The following is a 20,107-nucleotide window of genomic DNA, read 5'->3' as shown; positions in this document are numbered from 1 at the left end:
CCTGGCTCTGAGTGGCAGGGTGGTCTCATTTGCCAAGAACCTCTCAGCAGAGACCGTGGCTGGAAAGTGCATTGGATCTGTCTAACCAAACGTCTCCAGCTGAGCGTGGCTCTGCAGGGTGCTGTCACTCCAAGGCTCACAGTGTCCTTGGCAGAGATGGAGGGTTTTTCTGATGGACCCAGCTCTTGCAGTGTGTCTGTCTTCTCCTGCTGAGTTCACCTCTGTATTCTTCCTGTTGCATGGCAAACTCTCGTGGTGGAGACAGTGATCCAGTTGAAGTGATCCTCTTTACTACCTCTCTTTTTTGGAAAGGAGGAAAAGGGAACAAACCTCTGCCATACTCCAACCTTCTTTGGATGCTCTTTAGCTTGTGTGACCCTCATCCAAAACCACAACAGCATGCTTAATTTCCGATCAGATCTAGGTGACCCAACCCAAAACCTGTCCAAAAACTTGACTCAGGCTCTGGAATTGTTCAAGGGAACCTTGGAAAACCAGTCCTGAGTTGTGGTCTGGTAGGCATGAACCCATGAAACTTTCACCTGCTGACCTGGAGAGACTTCCAATTGATATACAGCTCTATAGTATGTTTCCATCTCATCCTCCATCCATCCTACAGAGCACTATATTTTGCTGTCAATAGAGGGGCAGCACAGACTATCTGCAAGCAGTGTAGGCAAGCATGAATTTGGTTGTTGATTGTACCACAGCAACACCAGATATTTAATCTCCTGCCATCCAGGGTCAGTGGCAACAAGCAATCAATACACCCAGCAATATATCCCCAAAAGGAGAGAAAAGGGGCAGAGACAACTGCAGATTACCCAGCATTGTGGAGTGTCAGAAATGTGACAGCTGGTGGTGAGAGAGAGTGGCAACACGGTCTCGACTAGAGCAAGAAAACCCTGTACAAACTTGGTCCTTCAAGGGGAAATTTGGCCTCACAGTCTGAGCCTGGTTGATGACACAGTCCCACCATGTCCTCCTTTCTCTGGTCACTTAACCTCTAGTTCCTTATCTGAAAAAGAGGCACCTCTTATTTGTGTACCTTTCAGCAAATTCACTGAGATTAATTCTCTGTGGATTTTTTTTGAAGCAGTTGGAAGAAAAATGTGACCAAATCCCACTCCAGTCTTCCCCTTTCTCCTCGTTTCCATCATAGTCAAGAAGTCTGATTTCCAGTCCCAGTTTGGAAGGTGTTTTCAGGGCAGCTTTGGGTGTAGTACTATGGGTCTCAGTTTCCTCATATTTCTAGTCAGTTCTGAAAGCAAATGAGGCATTTATATCCCATTCAACAAGGTTTGGCTGTTCAGCATATTCTGGGTAAAAGTGCCATAATACTGAGTCCCTTATTAGAAATTTTTGCATATTAGAATCTCTTAAGATTCATTAGCAGACTTTTCCTCAGGTGAGATGCATCGTTAATGGCTCCTGCACAGGGATATCTGGGGAAATGTGCCAACAGCATTTCTCCTCGTGAGTGCTAACCATTCCCACTTCCCTCCCAGTCAGGAATCCCAGTGCCTTTCCAGTGATGTGGAGCTGATGTGGGAACTGTTTTGTGGACGGGATGGAGGAGGCAGTCAGGCTGTACAAGACCAGGGGTAGAATGGTACTGGAAACGAGTCTGCGGGTAAAGCCATGCCTTTCACTCTTCTTTCTCCTCCAGTATAAACCATCAAGAAGAACACTGGTAGACTGGTGAAAGCTGCCAGATAGGGTGCAGTGTCTTTCTTTCTCTCTCTCATGTGTGTCTCTGTTATTTTGGGATTTATGGTTCAAGGGCCGATGCAGACCCTTTTTCCCAGACCTCTCCCCATTTCCAAGCTATCCCGCCATGTGAGAGATCCGGGGATGCTTGGGGACAGCTCTCCATCCGTTGTCTCTCAGCGGGGCTGGGCTGTCTGTGTGGAGGGCAGCGTGCCAGGGCTCAGGAATCGATTTCCACGGCTCTGCTGTCCTAACCTTACACTGAGAAACTCGAGTCTGCTGAGAGAGAAAGAGGCAGACAGACCCACAGACGGCTGCAGGAGAAAGGAGAGGGGGAGGATTGATTGGCTTCTACCCCAAGAAGAGAAGAGACGATACAGAGCAGGTCACCGGAGCTTTTCATCGCTGTATCTTTAGCCCCGATCTTGTCCCCCCCTCTCTTTCCCTGCTATAGCTGAGCTCCCCTCCTGGGCTCTGTTCAGGTCTCTTTAGGCAGCGATGAATCATTTAGTTGGTGTAAATTGAAAATGTGGCGCTCAGTTGCCGCATGGGTCTCCAGGGGACTGCGAGGGGCCAGGGTGGGAGCAGGGGGGAGGAACCAGGCTGAAAAGCTAATAGCTGGCATGGAGGGATTCGGTGCCTGGTCGCAAGGTCGAAGCAATGTCACCAGCCTGAACGGGGGACTGTAGAGAGGGATGAGAACAGAACAAAGTCTCTTCAAAGCCTGAAATGAATTGCAGCTTCCTTCTGTGTCCAAAGATGCCATTCATTATCTGACCACCCCTCTCAATTCCTCTGGCAAGTTTCTTCTGTCTTCATTCGTATCCAGACTACTAGCCTCCTCTACCTCCTTTCCCCCTCATGCAAAATCATAGAATCATAGAATAGTTTGGGTTGGAAGGGACCTTCAAAGCTAATCCAGTGCCACCCCTGCCATGAGCAGGGACATCTTCACCAGCTCAGGTTGCTCAGAGCCCCGTCCAGCCTGGCCTGGGATGTCTCCGGGGATGGTTCATCCACCACCTCTCTGGCCAACCTGGGCCAGGCTCTCACCACCCTCTGGGGCAACAATTTCTTTCTCATGTCCAGCCTCAATCTCCCCTCTTTTGGTTTGAAACCATCACCCCTTGTCTTATTGCAACAGGCCCTGCTCTAAAGTGTGTCCTCATCTTTCTTATTGGCCCCTTTTAAGCACTGAAAGGCCACAATAATGTCTCCCCAGAGTCTTCTCTTCTCCAGGCTGAACACCCCAACTCTCTCAGCCTGTCCTCCCAGCAGAGCTGTTCCATTCCTCTGGTCATATTGGTAGCCCTGCCAAGGGGCAGAGGCTCTTTGTCCCCCAGCGATGGACAAACCCTTTTGTAGCTCTCGCTCTTCCTGCCTGCCCAGCACCAGCTCCAGAGCAGACATTGACAAGCCCCTGCCCCATATGCACATAGTGACCGTGCAAATTTTCAGCCATGCACAATGTTTCTGGATTGTGTTTAACAACCCAGCCACCAGCAGGATTAGTATTTGGGGAGGAAGAGCAGCAGCATCCCTACAAGGAGAGGAAACGCTTTTTAAAGGAGAAATATGCCGATCTTGCTGGGAGCAGGAGGGACCTGTCCCAGGTTCTGCCTTTACAAGATTTTGACTGTGCTACTTCATTTCACAGAGTCACAGAATGTCAGGGATTGGAAGGGACCTTGAAAGCTCATCCAGTCTAATCTCCCTGCCAGAGCAGGAACACCTAGATGAGGTTACACATTATATCCTCATGTAGCCTCTGTCTAATTCTGGGATGAACAGTCAAACAATCATCCCCCCAGGCACCAACCTCCTTCTGCTCTGGAATCTGCCCTTACCGTTATGGGGACTCCTCGACCAGCAGGTCATAAGATGCAATCAGAGAGGAAAACAGTCCCATTTTCTGGGAGGACTTGTGATATTTCAAAACTTTTTTTTTTCCCCAGTTATTTTTTTGATATGAAATGTTCTTGAAAGCTGTTTTAGAAGGGGCTGATACCGTTTAGTAATTGGAGAATGATTCATTTAGACCTCAGCAGTTATTACTTTGGGACTTTATTTCAGGTTTTAGGAAACTGCTTAAGATTTCAAAATAAAAAGTCACTTTGCAGTGAAGCGTTACTTTTTTTTTTCTTTTAATTAAAAAGAAACATTTGGGCATCTGTGATTTCTTCCTGTCCCGGAAGTCTTAACCAGCTCTACAGACTGAGCAAAGCAAGACCATCAACAACCACTGTTGGTTTGGAGGAACTGACATTTACTGCAGAGGGAAGAGGGTTTGTTTAAGCATCTCCAGTCTGTTCCACTGTGGATGTAGTGGAGCCAGGAGTTGGCTCTGCTCTCTGCACTCCTCTGTTCATCTATGGGGAGCTACATGTGTCCTTTTTGTGTCCTTCTGGCACCCAAGAGACTCACCAAGGGACCCAAGTTGGCTTCACTGGCTTTGCTCTCCACTTGCACCCCAGTTGCAGAGCACATGCCAGGAGAGGCCTTCCTGCTCCTGAAACATGGGAATAGGATGCAGTGGCCTTCTGTAGACATCCTCACCCCATGAATGAAGCAGTGACAGAGTGATTTTAGATATGGGCCACATCAGCCGCCTTTCTGGATCCTTTCAGTGGGTTCCGGGTTGGTCAAGGGTTGAACTAAATCTGGTAGGTGCAGTTACTCAGGATGAGCTGACCATGGATTGACTGCATAGCTGCAACAGAGGAGATGGTGTTTATGAGATGCCTGAGAAACCATATGAGGGTTTTTGGGTTCCTTTACAAAAGCACAGCCTTGTCCAAAAGGGTTTTACGCTGTCCTCTGGCAGCAGACACCTGCCCCAGCATCTGAGAAGTTGCCCTCCATGTCCTTCTGCCCTCCAGCTCTTCCTGTCTGCCTTGTAGCTGCAGGATGCTTATGTACCCAGAAATTACCATTCTCATTTCTAACATGTGCACTTGAGCTGCTTTCTAGGGAGTGAGGGATTAGTGTAGAGGGGGAGGGAGGTTTGTTTTCCATCCTCAGACTCATTGCCAGACCAGGGTAAAAAAAAAAGAAAAAGTTACAAAGTGCAGCTCCCGCTGTCTCGTCTCAGCAGGTAACCCGATGCGATGCTGCTTGCAGAGGCTCATTGATCGTCCCTGGCTTTAACTTTCTTGGTCAAAGTCTTCTGAATCACTAGAGAGTCTCGGGTAACCTAAGCTGCCTACAGATGCTGCAATAAGACCTTTTTTGAAGAGTCTTTTGCTTGCTTGACTTTCTGCCACCTAAAAGACTGTGACTGACTTTCAGGCTGAGTTGTTTTTTTTTCTTTCTTTCTTTTCCCCTTCACCTCCTCTCTTTTCCTTCCCAGTCTTTTCCTTGACACACACAGAGGTGGGAGAATACACCAAGTGCTGAGTGGGAAGGGCTTTATGGCTCAGGCTGCAGGGACCCAGTGGGCAGGAGGGTGGAATATCACACCCAGAGCTGTGCCACTCTGAGCTCTAACAGACAGTGAGAAAAGAGGGATTTACTGATTCAAACTCAGGTGTTGTGATCCTATAGACCCTCAACTTCTATTACAAGAAAACAGGGCCTCAGTCATCCCTGTTTTGTACTCCTTATGCTGGTTTGTCCTAAGGGGTAAACTGGAGACACTTCAGTAAAACAGAAATTTACAGGTGTTTTGTGTTTGCCTGGCATAGAATCATAGAATAATTTTGTTTGGAAGAGACCATTAAGATCATCGAGTCTGACTATTAACCCAACACTGGCACTAAACCATGTCCCTAAGAACCTCATCTATGCATCTTTTCAACCCCTCCAGGGATGGTGACTCCACCATGGGCAGCCTGTTACAATGCCTGAGAGCCATTTCTGAGAAGAAATTTTTCCTAATATCCCATCTAAACCTCCCCTGGTGCAACTCGAGGCCATTTCCTCTCATCCTGTCACTTGTTCCTTGAGAGCAGAGCCGGACCTCCACTGTCTCCAAGCTCCTTTCAGGCAGTTCAGAGATCAGAAGGTCTCCCCTCAGCTCCAGTTCTCCAGCTGAACCCCCCAGGTCCCTCAGCCGCTCCCATCACACTTGTGCTCCAGCCCCTCACCAGCTCCGTTCCCTTCTCTCAACTCGCTCCAGCACCTCAAGGGCTTTCTCAGTGTGAGGGGCCCAAATCTGACCCCGGGATTCAAGTTCCAACTTTACCAGTGCCAAGTACAGAAGGAATGATAAGTCTTTGCAATCGTGGTTAGAACGTTTTTTTATACAAAAATTTTTCCATATCCTTTCCCGTCTTAGCATCATCTTGCCATGGGTCACCTCTTGGTGTCTTCAGATACTTGGAAGACCCTCTACATATCAAAGGTACAGGGCAATTGTCATAATCTTCCTTTCAGGTGGGTCAGCGAGTCAAAGAACAAATGATTTTGAGTTTGAATCCTGCACTGGCTTGGAAACTTGTAGCCATCTGGGCTAATCATCCCCATCAGAGGGGTAGCTCAGAGCTATTGCAGTTGCTGTGTTCAATAGCCTTGTGTGTCTGAGGTATCTGTGGGCATTTATCATTTCAACAGGAGTTTGCCAGATACATGCTGGTGGTATACAATGAGGAGAAAAACGTAAATGATGAGGGGCAAAATAATTGCAAGTAATCTGAAATCTTTCATTTGGTTTGAAAGTCTCCAATCAGTTGATTGGCAGTGTTAACACTGCCAGTCAGTGATGGCAAAGGTAAGAGTGAACCAGCTGTCAAGATGCTTTGTCTCCAAACAGTGCTTGGTTTGACTCCTCCCTGATCACAGCTGGTGCTCAGACAGCCTTGCACATGGCTTGTGAACCTCTCCATCTGATAGCAAGGGAAAGTGGAGTCATCTTCCCACAATTGGCCTTGGCACAGAGTGATTCCCACTTCTTCTCAGGTAGTTATTGAAACTGGAGACGGCATTTCAGCCTTTGCACAGAGGGAAGCGCACAGCAGGGGGGCTCGGTAGAGTGACATTGGCCCATTAAGCATTTTGCATTGAGCCTGGGTAATCTTCAATCTGTCTGCTGAGGTATAGCTAAAGTACCCATCATTTCACACCTAGGCATTGCCTCTCCTTTGGAGTAAAGGAAATAGCCCCAAATGTGACAGTTCTCCAACAGCCTTTTGAAATGAGATCGGGGCTCTTAGTCCAGAGAGCAGAAGGAAATTCTTGGGACAGGGAGCACGCCTATTGATGATGACAAATCCCCGAAACAGAAGCTCCTGGGAATCCCATCTCACTACAGATGCATAATGATATTGAATAAATCACTCTGAACCAGCCTTGTCCCTTTGAGCAGAACAGTCGATCACCAGTCCTGGAGAGCAGAACCATTGTTGTACCTGCACATTGTTCTTCCAACGCTGCTGATGTCCTCCCATACTCTAGAAGCCATCGTGTCCCTTTTGGGAGCCCTTTTGCTGCTTTGGTTTACCTAGCAGTATAAGGCAGAGTTGTGCCCTTCACAAGTTGATTATCTTGGTGGCCGTGCCTGCCTGAGGCAACTCAGGGACAGCACTGGGCACTGTGGACCATAAGATGCAGGCGTGTGGTTAATGTGTTTTAATAACAACCTTCTTCCTTCATTAGCCTATTTTGCTAGAGGGCAGTGGGGAGGGGTGGGAAGATAATTAGTTTGTGCAGTGGATTCCAGCAAAAGCTTTCTCCTTATGCAGCCCCATGAGTTAGGTGTCCTACTTGGGATTTGTCTCCAGCACAGAAATATTGGCAGCTCAAATTTAGGGCTGCAGAAAGTTCAACCTTTGCAGAAAAAGGTCTCTGGGGTTTCTTCTTCTCTGATGTGAAACACGGTTGCGCAGTCTGATGTGAGCTGGGACATGTGTCTCATGTGCTAGGACATGCAATGAGAAAGGGATAACGGTGCTCAGTGGTACCTGGGGAACTTCTAGAGATCTTTCTTTGTGCTGGGTTCCTGATGGGACACATCTTGGTCATCTCAGTATCACCCGTGCTCTGGGACACTACACACTCGTGGGTGGCATATCTAGATACCCCACAGTACATATCTAGAGTAAGAGCTAAGGGGGGAACAGACAGGGGAAAGCTGTATGACCACCCTGATCAACTTAGAAAGCTTGTCAGATGTGCACAGGAGCCAAGACGGGCTGCCACAGGGAAGGAGTGTACCTTGACTTAGATTATAAAGTTGAGGTTGCTAGAGCCAGCAAGGAGACCTAGATATGGAGTGGCAACATAAGGACTTAATTCAGGTGCCTAAATACAACTGTATGGAGAACATACAAGGAGACTTCGAAATACAGGTGCTTTTCTTTAAGCAAGAAACTCAGTTCAGTTGTCCATCCATGCTGTCTGCTGCAACTGGAGCGCCTGGCATATCTGAGATGTTCACCTGGGGCTGGCAAATGTGACACGGATTCTACTGGAGACCTATTGCTTCTGAAGGATAAGATGGGGACCAGCTGGGGCCTGAGAACATCTCAAGTGACTTTAGGCCCTTGTGTCTGGGCAACAAAATAACTCCCAACTCCATCTTGGGATGTCTTCTCCCAACATATTCTTGGAGTGGGCAAAACCCAGGTTTGGGTTTTGCAACTTGACCAGTGTCACTCCTTCTGTGACCTCTAAAGTCCTAATTTGCAATAAAGCAGAGGTAGGTTTTCCTACAAGCTTATGTCATGCTTTGGAGTAGGCACAGTGAGTGTCATGATGTATGGATAGTTTGGGAACCTCAGTTTCAGTCACTGGGCTGTTTGTAGGGAATTGCTCTTCTATCTTGCTGTCAGATGGTGCCTCTGCAGCCCATGATCTACCAATGAGCGAAAATGGCATTCCAAAACAGCTCTCTCCAGAGTGGTTGTATGTCTTCCTTCCAATGTTTCTTCTGTGACATTTCATCATCCTCGAACTGTGAAAGATCTCAGAAGGGAACAGGGAGGGGGGATTGAGGGAGCTCTTCCTCCTAAGGAAAAGCACAGCGAACCTTTAAGGCATGTCTTTATCCAGACTCGCCTCTCCATGGATCTGCACACACACAGTCTTACCCATAAATAGATGTCATCATCTTCTGTTGCACACTTCCACATTCAGAGACCTGCCACCACATATGTCTGTGCACCATCAGCATGTGTGTCTGTGGCCCTTAATTTTCCCTGTTGCTCCCTCACTCATCTGCATTCATTCTCCCAAGTAGAAGTAGAAGCTTTCCCAGTTGGCTTCTGTACCAGGGAGACTTTACCTCCATTCCATGAAGTCTCGTGGTCCTTGAGGTGGGTTGTGTGAGTTCACAGGAGCTTCTGAGGTTGAAGTTGGTTATGTCCTCCTACTGTGGGGCCATTTTTTTGTTTTCTTGAATCCTCCTTGCTTTGCTGTAGGCATAGTCTCTCTTCCTATCCCCAGAAATATATGTATTTCTTGTGTTTCGTGAGTGGATCTGAGCAAATCATTGTTCTGTATTCTTGAACATCTTGTCTTTCGTCGTTTTCCCCTTCAGATATGTCCTTCAGCAGCTTTTGAATAGCATATTATCAATAGCAGAAACCATCTACCAAGGCAGACACAGATGTTTTCTCTCTGTGAATTACAGGAATCAGACAACAGCCTGATCTCTGAACTTGTGGGGAGATATAGAAGTCCCTCCCTCATGTACAATGCTACAACATCCTCCATGCTGCAACCCCCTTTCAGGGGGTTGTAAAGAGCGAGAAGGTCTCCCCTCAGCTCCTGTTCTCCAGCTGAACCCCCCAGGTCCCTCAGCCGTTCCCATCACGCTTGTGCTCCAGCCCCTCACCAGCTCTGTTCCCTTCTCTCAACTCGCTCCAGCACCTTAAGGCCTTTCTTGTTGTGAGAGTCCCAAAGGTCTCTTCTACCAAGTAACAAGTGATAGAACAAGAGGAAATGGCCTCAAGTTGAGCCAGGGGAGCTTTAGGTTGGATATTGGGAAAAATTAATTCCCAAAAAGTGCTGTTGGGCATTGGAACAGGCTGCTCAGGGCAGTAGTGGAGTCACCATCCCTGGAGGGGTTGAACAGACACATAGATGATGTTCTCAAGGACATGGTTTAGTGCCAGTGTTGGGTTAACAGTTGAACTCAATGATCTTGAGGGTCTCTTCCAACCAAAATGATTCTATGATTCAAGTAAAACATCTTCAAATGAACCCCAAAAATTGCCCCAGCAGTGAGGAGCAAGCCTGGGTGTCAGTGGGCTGCAGGTATCCTCTGGGGTCCCCAGCACAGGTCAGGCTCAGAGGAGAGCAGGGAAAACCAGCACATTGCCAGGACCGTGGTTAGTTTGGAGATGAGTGGCAGTTCTGGAAATGGAACAACATTTCTCTCCTCCTGTTCCAATGCCCTGTATATTAGACCAAATTGATTGCTTCCAGGGGTAATGGGTAACGGGTGCATTTTTAATAGAGTCTTATCCCTGGAGTCAGAGCTAGACTGGTGTGGCTAACACAGCTGGCTGCAAGAAACCAGGATATTAAAAAAAAATATGTTTTCTTGCCATCTTCCTACAGGGGAGGCCAAATTCACAGTGAAGAACAGACGTGTTGGCTGTGAATTTTTTCTGCCACTGGCTATGAGCTTCTATGGCTGTATCTTGTAATACAGCATGCACGACCCCCTGCTAATGGAAGAAAGGGTATATTTCTGATTATTTTCCTCCACTATTCACTTTCCTGCCTAGAAAGTTGCATTAGCTATTAGCGTTTCTTTTTGTTGGATATTTTGTGGCAAGGACTACAGAGAAATTTTGGGGCAGAGAAATATGTTGAGAAGGAGCAGAAATGCTCAAGGATCTGCTGGGACAGAGTGGAGGAGCTGGAAATGATTCTGCCTAACCTGGCTAAAGGGGTTTGAGAGGTTGTGAATAACATGAGGAAGTGGGAATTGGTGTGGGCTGAAGGTCTGAGGCGCTGTTGTAAGACAAGATCCAGGGGAGTTTCTGACTGGGAAAAATAAGTTTTGGATCCCTTGGTACATTTAGAAAGGCATGTGAGTATGATCCACTGGTTACAGAGTTTTCCTTAGGCAAGAGAGAGCACTATTAATTTCCCTGCTCTGCTGTGGATACGTTGCATGATTTTGGACACGTTGCTTAGGATGGGATTTATATCACGTACTACTTCCTTGTCTCAACAGCCAGTGGAGAAAGAGTTTTTCTAAACTCATTCATTGTAAGCCTGAGGTGTTCAAGGCAATGGGGTGAACTGTCCTCTGGAAGTGCCAGTTCCTTTTCATAGCTGTTGGGGAAACCTGACTAACTATATCAAACAATGTCCAACTTATAATGATTCCAATACTCAATTTTTCTATGTCTTAGCCTCTTGTTTGTAGGAGAGGAGTAACAGTTCCTCACCTCCCAGACAGCTGTGAGGTCCAAAGCCTTAAAGAACTTTGGATGATGAGTGACTTGCAGAAGTCCTGTAGGGCTGAACTTACTGACTGGAGGCTCCCAGACACTACTGGCTGTAAAGCATATTGGTAGTCATTGTAATTATAAAACTGGTAATTATAAAACTGGTAATAACCAGTGCCTGAGTAAGTTTTGGGTTTGTTTAATTAAAGCAGAAGGAGCCTTAGCAGACATGGCTAGGTACAAACACATGTGTAGATCCTTGCTTAACCCAATGAACATATTCAAACGACCCTGTGCCCTCGTCTGGTGATTAGAGCAGAGGTGGCACCAGAAGGTTAAGGCAGGCAGGACAGCTGGGAATGAAGCAAACACCCTCGTCTCTTGCTTCTCCCTCCCATATCTCATTCCAAAAGCCTCTTGCCCCTCTGGCCACAGGCAGTAAAGGAGATCTACATTTTAATTGAGACATGTTAAGAAAATAATCTCAATATAGCTCACCCATGCCTGGAAGGCTTCTCCCTTGTTAGCCTGGTGCACATGCTAAGTGCACGTTTTGGGGGGATGGAGTGTTTGTTATATGTCTGTTTCTCTCCTTTTCATAGAATCATAGAATAGTTTAGGTTGGAAGTGAACTTCAAAGCTCATCTAATCCAACCCCTGCCATGAGCAGGGACATCTTCACCAGCTCAGGTTGCTCAGAGCCCCGTCCAGCCTGGCCTGGGATGTCTCCAGGGATGGGGCATCCACTACCTCTCTGGGCAGCTTGTTCCAGTGTTTTACCACTTTTTCCATCCCTGCTTGACTTGTATGTCTGGGAAGGAGGGCAGAAGGCTGGAGCTGCCAGGAAAACATAAGGCAGAAAATGGTAGGGCCTCATTTAGATCTTCTCCCTCTCTTACAAACAGGACTGGCATACAAAACCCAACCATGATATGGACCAAACCATACAGAGATGCTGCAGTGCCTGACAGTGCTGAACACTGGTCCTTGAGAACCTTGGAACTGTATCTTTGCAAGAGGCTCTCCCCCAGTTGCTGTTGCGTTCTCTCTCCCCTTCCTCTGATCCTCGGTAGCAGGAGTAGAAAAGAGGCCTGAGATGCTTCAGATGTTTGAAACACAGCCCTGTCTGCAGCTGGATGGAGAAGGAAAAGGGAAGAAGTGAGGCCTTTAGTCTCTGACTTGTATTAATCAGGCCCCACTGTCATAGCTCAGAAACAAGGTGAGGAGATGACCACCAGAAAACCAGACTGGTTTTGTTGCAGACTGAAACCTTCACCGCAAAGAGGTTCAAGTTTTGTTTGCAGACTTTTTCCACTGCAGCAGAGGGACAGGAGCCCCCATGAGATGTCCTTTCCCTTGGCATGCCAGGAGCTGGGAACAGGTGGCCAGACACTTCCCGTCTCCAATACTTGCTTGGAAGGTTCATATTTGTCAGTCAGCCCTGCCAAATGAACACTGGATTATTTTGTGTAGGACAAGGGGGCAGGATTTCAGTTCAGATAGTACTTCCCTATTTTTGTCTGTTCCTTGTCCCTTAGAACTTGCCCGGTTGGATAAGGTGTTTTCAGAGCAAAGCATCTCTGTCATTTCCACCACTGAGATGTGGTTGGGCCAGAGGTGGCTTTTCTTGACTTCTTGCAGACTTCCTTGACTATCTTCTACCCAGTGCCTCTAAAAAGCCAGTTAGTTAATAACAGTAGGAATATGAGGTTGGGATACTTGCCAAGAGCTTTAGCTCTGTGCTTTTCTCAGGGAGAAGAGAAACTGCAAACGTGGATGAGAGAGAATCAGCCTGATCTCTTCCTTATTTTGACCCAATCCCAATCCTGCAAACCAGCTTGCAAGTAACTTTTGAGTGTATGAGTAACCCAGAAAGTGGAATGATTTTTCTGTATTAAGCCTATTGTCTCATAAAATTTATTTTCAGATATGGATCTGGATTCTACAGTCTCTCTGGGTAGGTTCTCAGTATATCTAGACATGAATGTTATTTTCTGCATTGTAGGGAGTTTTCTAGAACTGTCAGGGCAACAGGGGATCTCTGCTTTCTGTTCTTCTCTCTGCTCTCGGGGGCCAAAGGCAAAAATCTGACCTTGAGGATTCTCTCACAGCTTTGACTGATGGAGGATCTGGAGAAAGGAGGGAGAACAGATCCATAGGAAAAGCTCATCTGGCCAATTGGCAAAATATCATTCAGTTGCCTCTTGAGCTTCTCAGGAACACATCAGTCTGGTCATATTTAATCTGCTATCAACTAGAGTGAGTTAGAGAGGACAACGTCCCCACTACCTCCATTCCCAAATTAAAAACTAAGAAGAGAAATACATTATTTGAATTTTCACTCTGCCTGGATGTTTAGGGAATTTGCCATTAATAAAAAACCCCAAACCTTAAGGGTGAAAACATGTAGAATGAATTACAGCAAAATCAATTAATACTAACAGTATCTATTAAATATTGCACTCTGGAGCTTTACGGGAGCACACTGCTACTCTGATATGATCATTACATTATTAACGTAATCTAAAGAATCAAAAAATCAATAGCTTGCTGAAGCCTAAAATAAGGCCAAGCAGCATTATACTATATCTTTAAATATCTGAAATAGCAACTTGTCTCTGTCATGTCAGAACTATTTGCAGATGAAATATTTCTCAGAAAGAAGATGGGAAGTTGTTGTCCCGCCTGTCACTCCTGCAGCCACCCCCTTGGGATACTTGGCACGAAGGTTAGCTCACTTCTTCCAACAGTGTGAACGCAAACAGAGCAGAAAATCTGATCAGGGTTATATTGGCATAACTCTGGAGGGACTCCAGAGCAGGCAGAGGGTCACCAGCAGACAGACAAACATATCTCTGTAGTATGGAAACATGGATGAGGTGTCTTCTCCTGTTGACTTGATTCATATTTTATGATGTTAATGTTATGGAGTTTCTTTTGCCTAAGATACCGGACTGGGACACTGCAGCTCTTCTGTCTGCATTGGAAAAAAAAGAGTGTATAAAACAAAGGTGGTCAGAGATAGGTCTGCTCTTTGTGTAGATTTAAGGATTAAATGCTTAAGAAAAAGGGGTATTGAAGATGTAGATGACATTGGCCCAAAAGGGAATGGGTTTAAATGGGCATGTAGTGTATAAGTTAGAAGATGGTTTGTGGCTGGAAGGAGGATGAGTGTATGAAGTAATCTTTCACTAGGATTAGTGAGTGCTAAAAATACAGCTGCTTTTATGATAAATCTTGATAATATTTCTGTATAAACCGCTATTGGAGTGGTTGCCTGCAGAAACACTGAGTGAATCAGTCTTTTACACCTCCGTGCTTTGTGTGTGGGAGAGTAGATGTCCCTTTTCAGCTCTGCTTAGGATTCTGATGTGTTTCCATGTGAGGTGGGTGCTGAGACCCTTTGGCAGCCCCAGGAGGTCCTACTCCCCATCAGAACAGTCAGTAGAGTGTGAAGAGAGACACAGTTCTCCCTAAAGTAGATATGAGGTTCTATTCGGTTGCAAAAACATAGTTATATGGTGGCCTTTTTTTTTTGCTTAGACCAAGTATTCCACAGGTCCTGTGGCACAGTTGCTAACCCCAGATGGCTGTCTTGGATACCCTATAAATGGTCAACAGAACAGAGCCCTTGTGTTAGCACAGGTGAATCCATTCTCTGGGCTCTGCTGAGTGTATTGAATAATGTGCTTGTCTAGGGAGCTCAGATGTCAGCTCAGAGACCTAAAGACTGACACGCAAATTTAAGAGCCTCGAACTACCATCTTAATCCCACCCCTGCTACCTTTGGACCTCAGATATTCCAGCTAATATCACAATCCTAATGCTCCTTTGGTTTGCCAAGTCTCCAGGAAGAAAGTGGAGCTTTGGGCCATGGCACAGAACATCAGCGTTTGCCACATGGGTAGATGTTATGCAAGCGAAAATGGCAGTGGCAGCTCATGGTGCCTAGGGAGAAGTGTTGGGTTTTGGGATCAAGGTAGTCAGATAGGAAGGACTTGAGGTGACAGGGAAATTCACTAGTGAAACTTAGAACAACATAACAGAACAATCCCTCCATCAGGTCAGAGGAAAGGATGCTCTGTTATTGCAAATTTTAGAGGCAGAAACACCTTGTAACATGATTAACAGTTGGAGAAAGGGTGAAGAACCAGACAAATAAGGTCTCTCCCTAGATAAAGGGTGGTGAGGGGCTGGAGCACAAGTGTGATGGGAGCGGCTGAGGGACCTGGGGGATTCAGCTGGAGAACAGGAGCTGAGGGGAGACCTTCTGATCTCTGAACTGCCTGAAAGGAGCTTGGAACATGGAGGGTGTTGGTCTCTTCTAACAAGTAGCAAGTGACAGGATGAAAGGAAATGGCCTGAAGTTGTGCCAGGGGTGGTTTAGACTGGATATTAGGAAAAATTTCTTTATGAAAAAGGGTTGTCAGGCCTTGGAACAGTTTGCCCAGGGCAGTGGTGGAGTCGTAATCCCTAGAGGGGTTTAAAAGACTCATAGATGAGGTTCTTAAGGACATGGTTTAGTGCCAGTGTTGGGTTAATGGTTGGACTCAATGATTTTGAGCACCTTTCACCACAAAACCAATTTGATGATATCCGTGGGATCCCTTACACCAAGGACATGTCTTCAGGGGCAAAGATCACAGGTGACAGAGAGAAACAAGCTGATATATATATATATAAAAATATATATATATATATATATATATATATAATTATTTTTTTTCTAGCAGGTAAACATGATGATATTTCTCTGAGGGCAACAAGGAATGAACAGGGAGTTGTCTGCAAAGTAGAGACAGATCCAATAGGACATTCAGACTCCAACAAGAGGGGACGTGATTTATATAATGTGTATTTATAGTAGTAAATTAAACAACTCCAGGGGATGTTATTAGGCACTGGAAGACAACTATTACACCTATGTTGCAAAGTTATTAGTTTGGCTTGGGCTATTGCTCCTTCAAACAATTCCTGGACATGTTTGGGAATTAAATAGGTCAGGGAGGATTTCCACTAGGTCTTTTGGAAGTTAATAGAGATTACTAGCATGAATGCAGTCAGACCATGTCATTTGGTTCCAGAATGGGGGAATGTTTCCTACTATTGTTTAATATATACTAATGGGATGTAGCCACAGCTCCCAATTGCAAGGAGACAGTAGGAGGAAAATCCTGGAGGAAAGACACAAGCTGCTAAGATAACAGGCTAAAAATCAAGACTTTTATAGAAGCATTTTCTCAAATGCAAAACCAGGCACTGAGACAGTGTTTCAATGCATAGTTAAGAAAATAGAGTAGGAAAAGTTATAAGGAATAAGGAAACCTTTTCTAAGAACAGTAGCTGAGACAGGAAGGAACTAGCTGTTGCTAGTTAAATAAAAAATAGGCAAGAAAGAGGTTTTGAAGGTTGAAGCTCATTGTCTAAAGGTGAAGACATAGTATGTCTTTTTCCTGAAAAGTGGTTGGATTGGAACTTGATAAAATTCTGATAAGAAACAGCAAAAATCAGTCACAGCAAATGCCCCCTTTAATAAGGGCACATGAAGACAGGCAATGAGACAAATTAAATATACACTTGATAATGTGCACATGCTAGTGGTCTACTTTAAATGAAGATACTAATAGGGTACACAGTCCAAAACCTTGATAGAAAGAAGTTCATCTGTAGCATAAATGACACAGGAACAATAGAGGAGGCCAAAATAGTAAAGAAAGGGCTTTTATGTTAAAGAAAATGTAAAATCAAAGAAAGATAATAGGGTCAATCTGTGCACAAGTGACAAGGTATCTCTAGGGAAGGCACCGGTGCTGAAGCTGGTTTATTGACCGCTTGAAGATGGTGAAAGCGACTGTGACATGCCGAGAGAAATCCAAAGGGTTGGGAAGGCAGAAAATGTGTTAATGAGAGGCTTTAAGCGGCTTTGTATGCACCGAGCAAATGTCACAATATTTGGAGCTTGTACCCATAAACCCCCTGAAAGAGAAACAAGTCTGGATTTACTCTTAGGATTTATTTGCAGGATATGCTGCAGGTCCCAGCTACCAATGCATTGCTCTGTAAGAGTGACCACATGGTGCTCCAATTCAGTGTCTGTAGAAGCAATAGTCAATAAATAAATAAAAATTGCACTGAAGTTCAACTTCAAAGCGAAAACAACAGAAGAATGAGGAAGCTTGTTAAAAGGAGCAGCTGTAAGCGCAAAGTGCTTCATGGTATCCTGGAGACTGCATAAAAACATCATATAAGAGGCTTATTGTGAACTTATATGACCTATGAAAAAGACCCGAAAGACAGTAAAAGCAAGTGAAAAAAAAGTTAAAATGGCTGCTTAAACAACAAGGTTAAGAGACACTATTCAGAAATTGAACTTGTACTAACTCTATCACTAACTCTGTTGTGTTAATTGCAAAACAATTGCAAGGCAGCCCACATAGGATACATATTGCTAACCTCATAGAAATGAATGATTAAAATTTACAGGAAATTTCCCCAGAAGTTTACTTTCTAAAGGACACAAGCTGTCTGAAGTGTCTGCCACTAAAGGCTTTGTAAAAAATGCTTTTAGAGCATAAAAGTGATATCAATGGAAAGATCTTACGAAACTATGATATGAAATTGCCACATTATTAAATCTGTTGTACAGTTCATTACTTATACCAGCCTTGATGCTGGAGGAGTGAAAGTCTGGAAACGTATTGACTTGGGTGAGTGTCAGGAGGATGGAGCCAGGCTCTTCTCGGTGACAACCAATGATAGGACAAAGGGTAATGGGTTCAAACTGCAATACAAAAGGTTCCACTTAAATTTGAGAAGAAGCTTCTTGAGGGTGCAGAGCCTGGCCCAGGCTGCCCAGGGGGTTGTGGAGTCTCCTTCTCTGCAGACATTCCAACCCACCTGGACACCTTCCTGTGTAACCTCATCTGGGTGTTCCTGCTCCGGCAGGGGGATTGCACTGGATGAGCTTTCCAAGGCCCTTCAACCCCTCACATTCTGAGGTTCTGTGATTCTGCTTGTTTGTTTGTTTGTTTGTTTAAGTTAGACTCATGAAGTGTCCAAGAACTAGAATCCAGAAATCTGACTTATTTTACCTGTCAGTTTGATTGAACCACAATTAAGAATAGACTAAAAAAAAAATCATATGACATGCTGGGGGAGAGGGATGGGTGTCACAAGTCAATTATTGTCCTTTAAATAAATCGAAGTCCATGTGATGTGGTTAATACAGAGGTATTTATACTTTTCACATAGCAAATAATTTATGCTGTCATGGGACAGGAAGAAGAGTCTTCTGAGGGATTAGAAACCAGTTCAAAGGTAGGAAATAAAGATCAGGAATAAAGGGTTATGATGGAGGAAAAGAATACCAAGGGTGTTATTATACAAGGAGAGATTGTATGACTTAGCGATTTTCATCTTAAAAGAGAGATGACTGAGAGGGCTGTAATACATCCAGACAATCATGAGTGTAATGAAGAAACTGAATAGGGGATGATTACTCACCATTTCTCATAACACAAGATCTAGGGAACTTTATATGAGATTATCAACTAGAATATTAAAACAAACAGAGGAAAGGACATTTTCATATAATGTGTCATTCATCTGTGCAACATTGTGAAGCTCATTACAGAGGCCAGAAATACAACTGTCTGGAAAGCAATTAGACAAATTAATGAAAGAAAGATCTGTTGAGAGCTGTTCAATACAATGACATCATTACAGGCTCCAGGTCAGAGAGTGCTCATGTCATTGCATGCTGAAAGCTTGGAGTTTAAACCACAAGTTTCATTCTATAATCTCTGTTTTATTGTTTTTTATATACAAAAGTATCTGCTACTGGAATCACGGACAGAATGAATGGCTATATGAATATTTGGGCTGAGTTGTTGCAGCCATTTCTATGTTTCTGCATTTTCAAGTGCCTCTCAAACATCAGTTTTCATATCTCTTAAATAAAGCCACCCTAATCTGTGGCCTCGCTAGCGCAACACTAAGTAATCACAGTCCAGTTGTTGTAGAGTGTGATGATTTGTTTGTGATGATTTATTATGTCCATCCAGCCAGGATGTGTCTGGAAGCTCTTAGAATCTTAGAATCATAGAACAGTTTAGGTTGGAAGGGACCTTCCAAGGTCAACCAGTCATTATAAGATTCCATGATTTTACGATTCCATGATTCTAGTCCAGTCCCTGCCATGAGCAGGGACATCTTCACCAGCTCACGTTGCTCAGAGCCCTGTCCATCTTGGCCTGGGATGTCTCCAGGGATGGGGCTTCCACCACCTCTCTGGGCAAACTGGGCCAGGGTCTCACCACCCTCAGGGGCAACAATTTCTTCCTCATGTCTAGCCTCAATATCCCTTCTTTGTCCTATCACTACAGGACCTACTAAAACATCTGTCCCCATCTTTCTTATCAGTCCCTTTTAAGTATGGAAAGGCTGCAATAAGGTCTCCCTGGAGCTTCTGTTCTCCAGCTGAACACCCCAACTCTCTCAGCCTGTCCTCCCAGCAGAGCTGTTCCAGCCCCAGGTCATTCCTGTGGCTCCTCTGGACCCTCTCCAGCAGGTCCATGTCTGTCCTGTGCTGAGGACCCAGAGCTGGACGCAGAACTCCAGTACTCTTTGCAGACATGTGGTCTCTAAACTGCTCTTTGCCCTGCCCAGCGTGCCTTGGAGTTGGCTTTGGCTTTGATGCTGACATGGTTGGCTGGTTTAGCTCTTTGGCATTGCAATTGGAGCAAGACAATGTTTGGCAATTGCCCCACGCTGCCTGGAGCGGGGGCTTCTCTTCCTTTCAGCCACCCTGTGGTCCTGCTCAGAGACTCCATCTCCCTCTCACCAGTGGCAGCTTTTGTTGGACAAGCAGTCCAGCGCCAGGCTGAATTGTGTTTGATTAGCTCAGTAACTACATGAAGGGGAAGCCAAGATCGTTGCAGAATCCTTTCAGCAGCAGCAGCGGGGAGTCCGAATACCCATTAAAATGTGTGCTCAGCTCATCTCGAGTCAATCATTTTTGCTGTCTTCCTTCATCTCATCCTTTGTTTTCTTGCCTT

At 45.3% G+C, this 20,107-nt stretch overlaps 1 protein-coding gene across 2 annotated transcripts in view; it reads left to right on the top strand.

Annotated features, from left to right (window-relative positions):
- PLXNA4 (plexin A4) overlaps positions 1–20,107 on the top strand; it is a 490,888-nt gene that overhangs the window by 327,005 nt on the left and 143,776 nt on the right. The window lies entirely within an intron of this gene.

This window comes from Columba livia, chromosome 1 (genome assembly GCF_036013475.1).
Source record: "Columba livia isolate bColLiv1 breed racing homer chromosome 1, bColLiv1.pat.W.v2, whole genome shotgun sequence".
Taxonomy (NCBI): Eukaryota; Metazoa; Chordata; class Aves; order Columbiformes; family Columbidae; genus Columba; species Columba livia.
Note: the sequence above shows the minus strand (reverse complement) of the source record. Positions and strands in the feature narration are given on the sequence as shown.